A 17,409-nucleotide genomic window follows, 5' to 3' on the forward strand; every position below is an offset into this window, starting at 1 on the left:
GTATACCGGACACTTCCACCCCCTTCCTGCCCAGGCTGACTGGTAACTATCAGCGCTCTCACACTTTGAATGACAATTACACAGTCATGCAACATTGTACCCAAATAATTTTTTTATCATTTTTTTCACACAAATAGATATTTATTTTGGTGGTATTTAAACACCACTTTTTACCATTTTTTCTTGTTTTTACAAATAAATAGTCTTTCCTTCTAAATGTAGACAAAGGTGTATTCTGCGCCATTTCTTGGGTACAATAACCCCAATCAGTGTCTATGATTCAGTGTGTAGGAGAGTTATAGAGTCTACAAACTATGGGATAGATGTCTGAAAATCCATCATGTCTGATGACGGCAGATCTCATTTCTGAGGACTAAAAACACCAGAACGGTACAAATTGTCAGAACTTTATCTGTGAGGAAATAATCCGTATACAATTCATGGAAACAGGCGGGATCTGGAATGAAGGAGATTCCCTACTAATTCTCACAAAGTAACCGACATCCCAGTTCTGTATTTGTGATAATTGGAAGATGAAATAAAACACAATAATGTGCAAAAATATATATTTATTAATAATATAAATCAGTACAAAATGGGGATGAAATCTAATAGGTGATGATAAATAATAAACAATACAAGATAACAGTACAATGATCTAATCCACAATAATGGGGAGAAATACAAGCCAGCAATTACTTCCAAATATTAATGAATTACATCCAACTGTCTGGAAATGTTGTGTAAGAAATCAGTAACTCAGCAACATGTGACAACAGATATACAAATCCCCCCCGTGATCTCTCTACACCCAGATATTCAACGCTCAACGTGTACCTTGCCATGACTTGATCTGGAATCCCATACACAGGCCAATCCAATCCGCTTACAATCTGAGATGAAGATGTAATGTTACATGAAGTAGTCTGCCTTGTCATATATATACTGTATACATCCGGATAAACCATTTTGAGTCTAGACCTACTAGCCAGGCACAAACCTTACTCTCCACCAGTTGCCCCACCCAACCTTGCCCAGGTCCACCTCCAACCCCACCCTCAGCCCATCCCCCAACCCTGTCCCTAGCCCTGCCCCCAACCACACCCCCTTAAAACTTATGAAATTACATTTTTCTTTAGAATAAAGAGTCCAAAATATAAAAAAACTGCAATTATAACTTTATTATGTCAATTTAAACATCACAGCAATAGCAATAGGGGGCAATCAAAATATCAAGTTTTACAGCTTTAAACCTGCAGTGAACATTTTGTATTTGTTTTGTTTATCTCCTGCATCTTTATTAACTACAGTAAAGTCTCTTTTAAAAGATGTAAGTTTAGTTTATAGAAGTATAGCATAAGAAAAAGTGCTTATTTTGATGCCAAAAACATGGAATAATAATTACTGTAAACATGTTGTATTTTTTATCTCCAGCAGAGACCTTAGAGAAGTGCGGCATTAAGAAAAAAGAAAAAAGTGCCTCTATTGATGGCCAAAAAACATAAATAACAATAGTAAACATTTTGCATTTTATATCTCCAGCATCTTATTAAAAGAGAGCTTAGAGAAGTAGTGCATTAAGAATAAACAAAGAAGTGCTTATTTAGATGCCAAAAAACATGGCATAACAATAGTAACCATTGTAACATAGAGCAGCCATGGTTTGTGTTGTACAGCAGGACCAAGACTTGTGTAATACCCTTTTTCTGATACAAAATACCACTTCAGTGGCTGTGTGTGGATTGCATTCTATTTCATGAAGAAAAAACACACCAAAAAATGATTTTTTGGATGCCAAAAAGCAGTAGGAAGCCAGTTTCACATCAAGATTTGCTATGGTTTTCATTGTACAGCAGGACCAAGACTTGTGTAACGTCCCCTTTCTGATACAAAATACCACTTCAATGGCTGTGTGTGGATTGTAATCCTTTAGTGGTGGTCCATTAACAGCAATCATCAGAAGATCATCCAAAGTCTCCCGTGTCAGTGATGAACGATAGACCGTCTTTATTCTGATTTGGTAGCTATAGCCACGTTCACATGAGGCGGTTGTTGGGGAAGTACGGCACAGAAATTGATCAGAGGGAGTATGTTGCTGAATCTTTCTGCTGATTCAATCTTTTCAGAGTCTCATTAAAAGAGTCCATTTGGAATGGAGAGTTTGAGGTCAGCCCACTCTGCTTCTAACAGCTCAATTTTGTCTTCAAACTGAATATCAAAAACATGTTTTGCAATTCTGTGCAACTCAGTCCATCCAAAGTTGGGGATGTGAGCTTTGTCTGGCCAAGACACGCTGTTCAATATATGGACAGATTGTACAATATCTGAGGAGAACGAGGAAAGCCTCAAAATGAAATCTCTTTCTGCTTTGGCCAATACAGATTGGCGTATAGACTGAAATTCTGTCACCAGCTTGAAGGTTGGTCAGCTGCAGCTCATGTCGTTTTCCATCTTCTGTAAACTTACTAAGAAATTCAAGTTCATTTTTTCCTTTCCCATCAGAAAGATCCTGAAGATTTTTAACTGCTTGTTCTAGTTTGTTTTTTACCTGACAGATCATAAGTTCCTTGTTCTGAAGACTCTCTGACAAAGGTTTCAGCTTGCTAGAAAAATCGAATAGGAAATACAAAAGTTTCACAAACGTCATCTGTTTCAGGTCTTTCAGGATGCCTTTAACTTTAGCAGATTCACATGATCCCTCAGATGATATCTGCTCAGAATGGCTCCCTACTGTCTTCCAGTGTTGCAGAAAAGCACACAAGGCCTCGACTTTGCTGCATAACCAGCGCACTGTGTGTACATCTTTCATTTTCAAGATTTCCTCAAAGTGTCTGCGAGATCTTTACTGGTTGGCAACCCTTCTTGATCCACGTTACAAGGGTCAAGGTGCAGAGCTCATCCAGTCTTCCCAGAGGGAGCAGAGGATGAAACATCCTGAGGATGCCTTGAAATTGTGGAACACCTTTCCAGACACTGGGAGGTCACCATTTCCTGGACAACGTGTTTCTGAGGCTTCATTCTGTCAAAGGAAGAGCGGTGGAGAAGGCGGCCAGCTGACCGATTAAACAGTTCTTTAGTCCTCAGTGCCCAGGGCTGTTAGGTTTAAGCACCCATCGGCAGGGTCTGCATCATATGGTGCAGGATTATCTAGGGGCAAGAACAGACTTGGAGACCTTTCCAACTGAGCATCCACTGGGTTACTGGGTCTTGAGGATGGATCACTGGCCAGAACTTGCTCAATATGCCATCGAGCTACTGGCCTGTCCTGCATCCAGCGTGCTTTCTGAACGGACATTCAGTGCTGCTGGAGGTTTTGTGATGGATAAGAGTGCGTCTGTCCACAGACTCCGCTGACCAGCTGACATTTATCAACAAGAATCAATCCTGGATAATTTTTCTATAATTTTTAACAGTTCTTAACTGCAGGGCCCATGACTGCACCCAGCAATAGTAACTGTGAGGGGATACAGTGTTCAGGCACCATCAACACTGAAGGCCACATTTTTCTATACCTGTATGAGAGGTGCATTACATATAATTAGAATTTTTAGAGCCGGGTCCAATCCTGCACTTGTCAAGAATAACTGAAGGGTTACGGTGTCAGTCCTGCTGCAGTAGGTTCTATACATTGTACAGATGTGCAACTTTGCAGGTAGTTTAAGGGACCCCCAGGCATGATATTTAAATTAATATTTTTTTTTTTTTTACTTTAAGCAATGAGAAATGACTGCCCCTTTAAAAACTGTACTATTAGAATTTTTTTTCCACTGATTCATGTCCATCAGGGCAGTACCCGAGTCCCCATACCACTTTTATTGCCAATACCTAGCATATAATCCTTCAAAATGGGCATTTTTGAATTTTCAAGTTTGAGTCCCATTGGTTCGATGTTGGCTGCGAACTTTTGGTCTGTTTGAATGTTCTACCATGAACTGAACCGGGGGGGGGGGGTGTTCAGCCCATCACTAGTGATACACTAGAAGTGCAGAGAGAGCACACAGAGCAGATCACACAAAACCTGACATACGGGGTATATTGGGGAATGTGAGGTCACAGTACAGATAACAAGACACAGCACAACAAAATAGTCCACCAGGTAGCAGCGTAATACCACATAGATAGTCCATGTAGGATGGCCAAGCAAAATGGAGAACCAGTACACCAGGCCACCAGACGGTATGGCAAGGGGAATGTACCCAGCCCACAGGGTGAATACAGCATAGCAGTGGTTAAGTCCAGCACACTAGGCAGGGATCTACGCGGACCAGGGTAGGATGTAGCAAGGGTCAAATCCAGCTGATACAGCAGGGATCCGGGCAGACAAGTGGTTGAGTCCAGCACAGGGCAGGGATCTGGGCAGACAAGTGGTTGAGTCCAGCACAGGGCAGGGATCTGGGCAGACAAGTGGTTGAGTCCAGCACAGGACAGGGATCTGGACAGACAAGGGGCTAAGTCAGCACAGTATAGGGAACTGGACAGACAAGTGGGGTGATTCAAGCACAGGGCAGAGACCAGGGCAGCATGGTATGGCACATCAAGGGTATAGACTGGCAAACTGCAGCAATTGGATCAAGCAGCCACTTAGTCCAGAGTCCAGGCACTATGAGGGATGAGCAGCAATAGACACAACATAGGTTCAGGGACTCACCAGTCAACAGAAGTCCAGGCAGCATGGCAGGGAACAGGAGGTCTAGTGGGCAGAGGTTCTTCATATGCACATCATGGGTCCTCAGAAGGCTGCGTGTCCTGACCGTAGCATTCAGACCACACAGACAGACAATGCAAGAAGATCAGAGAGTAGAGCAGAGTCCCAGTGTCCAGGAAGCTGTCTCAGCAATTCTGTTCACCAGGTAACCTCTTTCTAGGAAGACATGCAGCCCTCAGTCCGGTGTGTCCATCACAGAAGTAAACTCAGAAACGTCTGACCCTTTCTGCCAGCATAGGGTTATTATATTGTCCTTTGAGTTCAGCCAAGCCTTAATAATCCAAACCTGCTGCTGGCCCATCTGGCTTTATCCAGCTACAGGACACAATGCTGTCTGTGCTTCAACAAACAACACACAAAAAAATATTTGTGCCCTTTGTTACAACCCCTGCCCCTTCCAAACATGTACCAGCAAGAGGCCTCAACATGCCTCTGCAAGGTACATGTTCCAGTTCAGCAGCAAAACTACAAAAGTATCCATGGGATGGCTTTTCATCTGAGGGCCACATGGTTATTAATGCTCTTTCCAGCAGGACATCACTTTGGGGTATGGAAGCGGTTGGCTTAGGGACACACTTGTGCTGGGAGGATAATTTGATCCACTAACATTATCTCTACAGAGAGACTCTGCTTTGGCTGCGGACAAACCGGTCACTGCCAGGCCAGCTGCCCTGTTAGAAAAAGACTCTGAGGTCCACCTCTCCCAAGCTGGTGCACTATGTGGATATGTACCAAGCTTCTGAAGAAATGCCACTCCAACCCCAGCCCTCTGGTCACCCTTGGACCACCCATGCTACAGATGTGGACAACCCAGGCATCTCCAGGCTAGATGCCCAAGGAACTTCACCCTCCCCAGAATCAAAACACCTGTCCTGATCCCAGTGTAACTCTGGTGCCAGAAGGAAAGAGCCTTTCACCATCTTAAAGTGAATTGATGCTTCCAACAACAACTGGTGCCCTTCTAGGAGTTTATGGAGTCCAGCCACTTACCCCAAGATAAGGCAGCAGCAGTTACAGGAGCTCTGCATAGATGTACAAAAAGTCGTTGGTTTCTGTGATACAGGTGCTTTCCTGACCATCATTGATCCCTGTGAGGTGAATTCTACAGGGAATTACTTCTGTTGGGGTAATGGCAGGACTTTCTTTTGACATTCTCCAAGGGAATGACCTGTGAGAATTTAATAGTCTGTTTCTAAGGAGTGTGACCCAGAGCTCTAGGAGTAGAACACAAGTCTGGGACAGGCGTGATGCAAGATGCAAATTCATCACGGATCTACCCTGTTAACCATGTAAAGGCTCAGGTCAATCCCACCAACACCCCAAGATTTAGGGGGGGATCTCTTGGTTTGGAAAAACAGGTGGAGACATAAAGGAAGAGCACCCCAGACTGGATGCTGTAGATGAAGACAGCGAGGTCACATGCAGGCTAATTGTCCCAAGAGTTGTAGTTAGAGGTCCAACTTTACAGCCACGGCTGGAACACATCTCACAGCCGTCCTTCCGGGATGTCCGGAGTGCACTCCACTAGGTAAATGATAAGCTGACTTTGGCTCGCATGTGCGATAGCCCTTCGGAGGCCCATCTCCATGACTACTCCAGCCTGCCGTCTCCTCACTGCACATGTGCGATAGCCCGTTGGAGGCCCATCTCCATGACTACTCCAGCGTGCCGCTGCCTCACTGCGCATGTGCGATAGCCCGTCGGAGGCCCATCTCCATGACTACTCCAGCGTGCCGCTGCCCCACTGCGCATGTGCGACAACCCGTCGGAGGCCCATCACTATGACTACTCCAGCGTGCCGTCGCCTCACTGCACATGTACGATAGCCCATTGGAGGCCCATCTCCATGACTACTCCAGCGTGCCGTCGCCTCACTGCACATGTACGATAGCCCATTGGAGGCTCATCTCCATGACTACTCCAGCGTGCCGCTGCCTCACTGCGCATGTGCGATAGCTCGTCGGAGGCCCATCTCCATGACTACTCCAGCGTGCCGTCGCCTCACTGCGCATGTGCGATGGCCCGTCGGAGGCCCATCTCCATGACTACTCCGGTGTGCCACCACCTCATTGCGCATACGCCCCCATAGCCACGCACCTATTGGCGTGCATTCCAATTCACCTCCAGAAGCCATATTTGGCAATGGCAGCACTTGATCTCCCTCTGCTGCCAGTATAGTAACACTACTCATGAATATTCCATACATCTAAAGACAAAGATCTGCCCAATGACCCCACTGACAGCCCACACAAAGCAAGGACATTCTGGCTGCCATTGAAATGTATGTGTATACCTACTTTGTGTTCACATTTATCTCCATGGAAAGAAGCCAACAATTGAGGAACCAGCAGGCTTTTATCCAAAGGAATTATGGATTCAATTCATTCATTTTTACTTTTTATACATTGTGCTGATCCAACAATATTATCCCCATGAACCCCAATGCAGCATTCCCAATATGTCATTATTTATTATATGGGGATATATATATATACACAGACTATATGACCTCCTCATGTATATATTACACTGCCCTGCGTTTCTTACAGCTTTAATGCCGGTGAATGTTTCTAATGTCTCTTACTATACCTCTTGATGTGTAATGTATTGTTGCTTGTGTGAGCATGTTGTGATGTCACCTTTGTCCCGCCTCCTTTCCTGGGACTGCCCAACCCAAGTGGGAGGGTCCAACCTCTGTCCCAGGGTATATATAGAAGAGGATTGTCATTGCCAAGTCAGCTCTGATGAAGAAGGGACTCCCTTCGAAACGCGTCAGCCTGACTCTGAGAACCTTCCCTCGTGTTTAGACTCGCGCTGGTCTCTGATTGGTCAAGTCTCACCAAGGACTTTACACGCTTCTTATACTTCTCTGTTTGTGAGGATATTTTCACATCCAATAAAATCACATTTTACTGAGGTAATGCACAAGGTTGGTGCGCTTTTTGTTTCACTTTACAGTATTGGTGGGTCTTCCCCAGCCTTGTTTAGAGCCGCACAACCTTTGATGACTTGGTGGGGAAGTTCTTCAAGTTCCGGGTCCATCTATCCACCCTTGTTCTGGGCCATAGAGGGCAGGCGGGGTTGTTTTGTGTTTACACCCGCAGTACCATTACTCCAGTCACTTTCCGGGTCGTTACCATCCCCCATTATTATCACTGTCCCAGCCCTTTCCATCTGTGGGAGGAGCTGAGTCTCCACCTCCTCATTAACACTGGGAGGCCTATAACAAACTCCAATGATGACCTTTGTAGTACCGCCCCCCATGTGCAGTTCCACCCCTAATACTTCAGCCTCATCACACTCTCCATCAACTAGGTCCTCTTTCACACTCGCTCTGAGATCACTTCTCACATAGAGACAGACTCCACCCCCTTTCCTATTTCCCCCGTCTCTCCGAAAGAGAACCTAGCCAGGAATATGAATGGCCCAGTCATGTGAGGAATGAAGCCAAGATTCAGCAATACCAATTCAATCCTAGTTCTCTTCATGCACCAAACCTTCCAACTCACCTATTCTGCTGGGCACACTTCTGGCATTGGGGAACAAACACTTTCATTCACTGACACCTTGTTCATTCACTGACGCCTTGTCCATTCACTGACACCTTGTCCAATCACTGTCACCTTGTCCATTCACTGACACCTTGTCCAATCACCGCCACCTTGTCCATTCACCACCACCTCGTCCATTCACTGACGCCTTGTTCATTCACCGACACCTTGTCCATTCACTGACACCTTGTTCACATGGATTTTGAGCATTTTTTATTTTCATACAAATGGTACCAATTCCACTGGTTTTTTGTAACACCAACAAGTACTGACCCCGTCTGATCTGTCTACCCTGTTAAAACTGAATTCTCCCTCCCCCCTCCATCCTAGTTTATATACTCCTCCAGCCTTCCCATAAACCCCTCCCCCAGCACAGCAGACCCCCTTCCATTTATATGCAGACCATCTCTAGCATATACAGTGAAGGAAATGCATATTTGCTCCCCTGCTGATCCTGAATGTTCACCCCTCACACAGAAATGATCGGTCTAACAATGGAATGTTCGGTGTAACACTGAGAGACAGAATACAACAACAAATTCAGCAGAAATGCGTCTAACAAATGATGACTGATCTGCATGTTCATGAGGGAAAGAAGGATTTGATCCCCTTCACAAAACATGACTTAGTACTTGGTGGCCAATCCCTTGTTGGCAATCAGGTCATATGTTTCCTGGAGTTGGCCCCCAGGTTTGCACACATCTCAGGAGGGATTTTGGCCCACTCCTCTTGGCAGATCCTCTCCAAGTCATTAAGGTTTGGTGGCTGACGTTTGGCAACTCAAACTTTCAGCTCCCTCCACAGATTTTCAATCGGATGAAGGTCTGGAGACTGGCTAGGCCACTCCAGGACCTTAATGTGCTTCTTCTTGAGCCGCTCCTTTGTTGCCTTGGCCGTGTGTTTTGGGTCATTGTCATGCTGGAACACCCATCCCCCACCCATTTTCAATGCCTTGGATGAGGGAAGAAGGTTCTCATCCAAGATTTGATGGTACATTGCCCCGTCCATCGTCCCTTTGATGCGGTGCAGTTGTTCTGTCCCCTTAGCAGAAAAACACCCCCAAAGCAGAATGTTTCCACCACCATGTTTCACAGTTGGGATGGTGTTCTTGGGCTCATAGGCAGCATTCCTCCTCCTCCAAACACGGCGAGTTGAGTTGATGCCAAAGAGCTGCATTTTGGTCTCCTCTGACCACAACACTTCCCACCAGTCCTCCTCTGCATCATTCAGATGTTCAGTGGCAGACTACAGACGGGCCTGGACATGTGCTTTCTTGAGCAGAGGGACCTTGGGGCACTGCAGGATTTCAGTCCTTGTCGGCGTAGTGTGTTACCAATTGTTTTCTTGGTGACTGTGGTCCCAGCTGCCTGGAGATCATTGACAAGATCCTCACGTGTAGTTCTGGGATGATCCCTCACTGTTCTCATGATCATTGACACTCCACGAGGTGAGATCTTGCATGGTGCACCAGACCTAGGGAGACTGACACTTGTTTTGTGTTTCTTCCATTTGTGAATGATTGCACCAACTGTTGTCACCTTCTCACCAGGCTGCTTGGCCATAGTTTGGTAGCCCAGTCCAGCCTTGTGTAGGTCTACCATCTTGTCCCTGACATCCTTGGACAGCTCTTTGGTCTTTGCCATGGTGGAGAGTTTGGAATCTGATGGTTTGATTGCTCCTGAGGACAGGTGTCTTTTATACAGGTAACACAATGAGATTAGCAGAACTCCCTTTAAGAGACTGCTTCTAATCTCAGCTTGTTACCTGTATGAAAGACACCTGGGAGCCAGAAATCCTGCTGAATGATAGGGGATCAAATACTTCTTTCCCTCATGAACATGCAGATCAGTCATCATTTGTTAGACGCATTTCTGCTGAATTTGTTGTTGTATTCTGTCTCTCAGTGTTACACCGAACATTCCATTGTTAGACCGATCATTTCTGTGTGAGGGGCGAACATTCAACATCAGCAGGGGAGAAAATACACATTTCCTTCACTGTAGGCTGCACCCCAAAAGTCAGCCCAGTGCTCTAGGTCAGGACTCCATTTTTATTCTTCTCCTGCAATCAATAGTCAACACGGTCCCACACTTCATCCATGTCTTTGGGGGCCTCTGATCTCCTTATGAACTGTTTCTTCCATGATGAAGATCAGCAATGGAATATATCTGATGTGTATATCAGGGTGTGCTTCTTCCCCACATGAGAGCTGGGATGTCCAGCAACATTCATCTAGAAGACATTTCCCGCACTCAAGGCACTAATATACCTCCAGGGTTTTGTGGGACCCCTGATGTACAGGAAGACAGGACTTCAGTGAGGAACATTTCCCTCACTCAGGACAGGAAAATGGCTTCTCCCCGTGTGTAATCTCTCATGTCTGTGAAGATTGGACTTATCTGAAAAACATTTTCCACACTCAGGACAGGAATACGGCTTCTCCCCCGTGTGAGATCTCTGATGTTTACGAAGACTGGACTTCTGTGAAAAACATTTCCCGCACTCAGGACAAAAATACGGCTTCTCCCCCGTGTGAGATCTCTGATGTTTATGAAGACTGGACTTCTCTGAAAAACATTGTCCGCACTCAAGACAGGAATATGGCTTCTCCCCCGTGTGAGATCTCTGATGTTTATGAAGACCAGACTTCTCTGAAAAACATTTCCCGCACTCAGGACAGGATAACGGCTTCTCGCCCGTGTGAGATCTTTGATGTGTGTAAAGATTGGACTTCACTGAAAAACATCTCCAACACTCTGGACAGGAATATGACTTTTCCCCCGTGTGAGATCTCTGATGTGTGTGAAGATTGGACTTCCGTGAAAAACATTTCCCACACTCAGGACAGGAATATAGCTTTTCCCCCGTGTGAGATCTTTTATGCACATTAAGATCAGATTTAGATTGGAAACATTTCCCGCACTCAGTACAGGAGAAGCTCTTCCCTGTTGGAAGGCCGGCCCGGTCCTGCACAGTCTGAGGTTCCTCAGGATACGAGGAATCCGATGGTCCATCTACACTGGGTGGTGCTGGATAGACATTGGAGGGAGCCGGGTTTTCTCCTGGACTATACTGTGTGATGTCCTCATCTTCTACTTTCCAGTCTGGAGACAAAGTGAGACAATCCTCGGAGGTTTTCCTCATCTCCCGGCCATGGACTAAAATACAAAAGACAAAGAGGATTACTAGACAGGAGCTGATTGGTTCCCCTAAACCAGGACTCCACCCACATCAGGCAGCTTGGTCTCTGAGGAGCTTACAATTCCACCCTCAAGGGAACTAGGAAATGGCTCCTCTGATCTCCTACCAGGTCATTTCTTTATTCATGGACCTTAGTCAGAGAGTGAGGAAACAACCAGAACTGTCTTTTATAGGAGGGACAGTGATGAGGGGATTATAGGACGAGGTCCCCACCCCCTCTATCACTCATCGCCATCTTCCCAACACAAGAAGTACTGCACTTCCTTATTTACTCCATGATTTAGTCATGAAGAACAGCGGGGCTGAGCCCCACCAAAGGTCAGAGAGTGAGGAAGGGGGTAGAAAAACCAAGATGAAGACTGGACTGATCCTGAAGACCACCATCATTGGGGTATTGACTCCTCCCTCATTATCACTTTCTGTTTAAGGGTCCAAAGTTGGAGGATGTTATCACATTATTATCACCATGTAAAAGTCTGTGCTCCAATCACATCATCCGATATAAAATGTCCAGCTGGGAGGAAATGGGTGTAACAAAAGAGAATCCATATTATGTGTATATATAGCAGTGGGGGGAGGGGGGAAAGCAGAAGTCTGGACTATGGAATGTACAACATGGAGTATATAGTGCAGGGGTCAGGAGTATGTAATGTACAACATAGAGTATATAGTGCAGGGGTCAGGAGTATGTAATGTACAACATAGAGTATATAGTGCAGGGGTCAGGAGTATGTAATGTACAACACGGAGTATATAGTGCAGGGTCAGGAGTATGTAATGTACAACACAGAGTATATAGTGCAGAGGTCAGGAGTATGTAATGTACAACATGGAGTATATAGTGTATTTAGTATTCATGACCCACCTGTGCTGATCTCTGTAGGAGTGTCCTCCTCTATAAATGTCCCCGTTATTCCATCCTCCTCCATAGACTGCTGATCATCCCTCACATACGCCTCTTCTTCTTCTGCTTTAATCTCAACTTTTATATCTATCAGATCTTCACCCTAAACCAAGAAAATTAGAAATTTCACATAATATATAAATATAAGCTAACATGAAAAATCCACATATTATCTCCACAAGTCCATGTTCTAGATGCTCCATCCCACCAACCTTGTAATGGTGAGGGATGGTGTGATCTTCCTGTGTGGAATCCCGGGAATACAGAGGACGGGGACATCTCTCTGGTGGGTTCCTGTAGCTGGATGACTCCACCATGGTGTCCTGGTACAGATCTTTGTGTTCTTTTAGAAGCTCTGACTCCTCCATCCCCCCATCCTCATCCTCCTCCTCTTTTATCTCTTCTTTAACCTCAACTTTAGAATCTCTCAGGTTTCCACTCTGAATATATAATAAAAATGCCATCAATGGTAACAATGCAGATAATGTACAGATCCTAATGATACTATCAGTGATTGTTCCTCATCTACCTGATGATGGTGAGGGATGGTGTGACCTTCCTGTGTGGAATCCCGGGAATACAGAGGACGGGGACATCTCTCTGGTGGGTTCCTGTAGCTGGATGACTGCACCATGGTGTCCTCGTACAGATCTTTGTGTTCTCTTAGAAGCTCTGACTCCTCCATCCCCCCATCCTCATCCTCCTCCTCTTTTATCTCTTCTTTAACCTCAACTTTAGGATCTCTCAGGTTTCCACTCTGAATATATAATAAAATGACATCAATGGTAACAATGCAGATAATGTACAGATCCTAATGATACTGATAATGATCAGTGATTGGAGAATGTCCCAGAATTCCCAGCATTGCTCACCTCTCCTGTCAGCAGCTCCATCATCTTCTTGGTGACTTCTAGAATCTTCTGCATGTTGTGTCTCTCAGGGTTTAGGGAGTCACATGGAGGCACTGTGATGGTCATATGATCACCTGACTTCAGAGGAGGAAATCTCTGTATTGAGGAACCAATAGGAATATCATGTTAGAATCCCAGAATCCTCCTCACCTCTCCGGTCAGGTCTGTGTTATTAATAGAGATGAGAGTGATGTCATGTGACCTCCCAGAATCCTCCTCACCTCTCCGGTCAGGTCTGTGTATTATTAATAGAGATAAGAGTGATGTCATGTGACCTCCCAGAATCCTCCTCACCTCTCCGGTCAGCAGGTAGATGATCTCCAGGGTGAGGTTTAGTATCTTCTCAGTCATGTGACTCCGGTCCTCCTCCATCCTCATTGGTGCCATCATGTGATCTATACAGGTCTCCTTGTAGACGGATAACTTTGGGAAATGAAAGTAAGAATGATTTGGATGGTATTGGCCACACAATAATAGGATGTGGATGTGAGGGGGGAATAGGAGGGTTGCTGGACATTGAAGAACTACTCCCCCCATGGGAAGACATTTTGTTTGGACTGTTTAGTGTTTACTACAATTTTGAGGTCCGGGGGCCCTTTTCTCTGTTGGGTTTGTTTGGTCTCCGAACTGGTTTTGATGAGCTTTAGATCTGCAGACAAGGAATGATAAATATGATCCTTCCTATGACTAGTTTGCTCTGAGGCAGTGCTGTGAGGTCAATGTCGGCTCATCATGCAGGGATGTTCACTTTACATCACCCGACGCCCGGGATATGTAGTTCTGGGTGCCGGGCAAGTATTGTTTTTATTCTTTATTCCTGCTGTGGGCAAGCCACAGGGCTCTCCTTTCAGGTGCCAGCCTCTGCCACCCCATCTGTGTGAACCTCCCCTGTACCTACTATGCTTCTCTGGCTCTGCTTGCCCATCTGTGGGCACAGTTCAGCGGGTGCCAGAGGGTAGAGGGGACAGATGTCAGGGCTCTGTCCTTGGCAGAGGTGTTAGGAGACCTGGCAACCCTGCCAGTACCTTGCATGGCCGCAGAAGTTCACATTGGCTCAAATTTGGTGGCAAACGACCTTTATAAGGAAGCCCTGCACTACTCTCAAGTGCTGGTTGATCTTTGGCTCCCCAGTACCTTGTTCCTGTTCTACTGTTATTTCCTGTTCCTGTGCTACTGTGATTTCCTGTTACCGACTCGGCTTGCTCCTGGACCTGTCTTCTCTGCTTAAACCCTGACTTGACCTCGGCTGGCTAACGGATATTCTCTCTTGCTCCTCTGTGTATGATCTCGGCTATCCCATCTGACTATGTCTGTTCTGATCTCCACCCAGTACCAGACCTTGGCTTTCAACCGGCTATCCAGTAATCCTGTTCCCCGGAAGGGCTTTCATACCTCACACAGGCACCACCTGTCTGCAGACCTCATCTCAGTGCATCAGCTGTGCTCCTGGGTGGACCACCAATAAGCACTCCTACAGGTGACCTGTGCCACTTTGGTCCTGACTCCTTGCTGTCCCACTCTCAGGGGAGTCTGGAACTTAGCCGCAAGGGAAGCCCTCTCTCCATTGGCATCTCTCACCAGGTACGTGACAGTATCAATCAGCCATTATGTCTGAGGCCGAGAGAGGTGCTTCTGCATTAGAGGCCTTGTGCCAACAGATGACGGCACTTACGCAAGTGGTCATGGATCTGCAGGAGGAATATTTTCAGCTGGAGGGACATCTTTATTCGCTCACTACTGCTGCGACTTCTGCAGACCAGAATCCATTGCCTAGTCCTATCCCTACAGTGGCACCAGCCAGTTCGCTTTCCACTGTTACACCCGCTGTGGTACTACTCAGGGTTACCATTCCGGAACGCTTCCTGGGGACCGACGTAAATTCCGAGCCTTCAAGAATGCTTGTGAGTTGTATTTTGCACCGCAACCCAGGACCTTCTCACTTGAGGCAGTTAAAGTGGGGTTCATCATTTCTGTCATATCTGACGAACCTCAATCATGGGCACACAGCTTACTGGAACAAAAAGAACCAGCGCTAAACTCAGTGATCACATTCGTTGAAGCCATGGCAGCTCTTTATGATGAGCCCCAGAGGACCTCTACTGCTGAATCCACCCTTCATGCTCTACAACAAGGCCGACGGCATGTGGAGGACTACATTGTGGAATTCCGCAAATGGTCCGCCAATACCGGGTTGAATGACGCAGCCCTAAAATACCAGTTCCATCTAGGTCTGTCTGAGTCCCTCAAGGACGAATTAGTTAGGGTGGAAGCTCCCTCCTCCTTGGAGAATCTAATTCAACTCGCTACCTAATTGGATCAACGGCTACAGGAGAGACATTCTGAACATACCCAGACCCTTTGCCAAGGGTTTTGCCAAGGGTTCCAAGACCAGTGGATTCTGTCCCTATTTCTCCGCCTATCAGCACTCCTGAAGTAGAACCCATGCTAATTGGCCTTCTCCGACCTGCCTTATCTCCAGAGGAAAGATTACGCAGACGGCAGGCAACCTATGCCTTTACTGCGGGGCTGTCATGGATCCACACCGCACACACATGCCCACGGTGCCTAGCTAACCGAGGTGTGGACGTCCGGCCATGACTTGGGGTAAAGAGGGAATGAGGGGTCTTACTTTGAGCATATAAGACTGGCCATGATACGCATTCACAGCCCGCACTGCATCTGGCCACTACTAGAGGTAGACTCCACTCCAATCCAGCTGGCTGACCACACACAGGCAGATACAAATCTTATATACAATCTGGTGCAATCTAAGGGTTGGGGAGCGGTCTAGCAATTGGCAAACACTTCTAGCATTCCTCCAGCTATCCTACAAGCTAGAACCCCAGTGTGAATGACGATTCCACTGTCCACGCACCCCCACACCAGTCACACAACAAACGGTAGCTTGCCACCATCCAACAGTTTGTCGGCAGACTGGTCTGCTGGGCCACCACACACACAGATCTCCGTCTGGCAGATCTGCTACTTTACAATCTGCATGCAATTTGCCAACACACAGTACAATTGAATACAGATTGGCAATGAACTTAGACCGAGCATATATAGACACTGTAATACAATAATCTCTCCGGAGATATGAGCCCGAGCTTAAGTATCCAGAAGTCACTTATTAACTTTATGATTTAATATCCTGAAAGTGGGCTGTGCATAGAATATGTACAAAGTATAAAAAGTTACAAATAATACAGAAAATACAAAAAGACACACAATTGGCTATTGACTATAAAATAAAATAAAAGGGAATAAAAACAGAAATAAAACTTTTACTAAGAGTTATCCTGTGACTGGAGCAAGTTAGAGAAAGTCCGTGATTCGCCAGTAAAATAGAAATGGCTCTGTACGAATCACCCCGTCCATATCTCAGGGTCCTCAATTTATTGAAATATGGACATAGGCTGGACATTAGCCCTTGGCCAATCAACCCTATACCAGCCCACAGGACGTTCTGGGTACTGAAGTACCCAAAGTTGATTGGACCAGGAACGGTTTGAATCACCAAGTCAGGGATAGAATTTCCGACACCAGCGCATCAATCTGATCGCGACAGTACCAATCACTGTTCAGCTGTTGCAATCAGGTGCCATATAACTGTTTTCTGCATTTCTCTGGGATTCTACAGAGGCTATAAATACAGTTTTACATGCAGATGTAGCTTACAGTGTGTCCAATCAGAAGGAAGTATTTTCATCTCTCTGCAACTAATATTGTATCTTTTATGAGAGATGAAATATATTCCTCTGATCTGTGGATATAAATCACAGCTAGCAGACAAAGCGGAGCCCTCTCCTGGTGCTTCCCGAAGCTGAAATGGTTGGAGAACTTATTTTAGATTTCAAGAAGGTAGCAATCTCTGGCTACATAGGTGACAACGTTTTATTGACATGCTCTTTCCTTTCAGATGCTAATTGGTGAACATATGTCTCTGACTGAATACTGAACACTTATCTTTAATAACATGGACTGAAACTAAATTTACAATGACATATTTCTACTGATCACATCTCAACTACTCAAATCTTACATTTATGTCACAGGGCCATGGGCCATTTCTTACGTAACTGCCCAGTGCGACCAAGTAAGTCCAGCCAGCCTCATCCTTCATATCTCCAGTTATCC

The sequence above is a fragment of the Staurois parvus genome, unplaced genomic scaffold (assembly GCF_062004578.1).
Source record: "Staurois parvus isolate SC_StPar_1 unplaced genomic scaffold, SC_StPar_1.0 ptg001011l, whole genome shotgun sequence".
Classification (NCBI taxonomy): Eukaryota; Metazoa; Chordata; class Amphibia; order Anura; family Ranidae; genus Staurois; species Staurois parvus.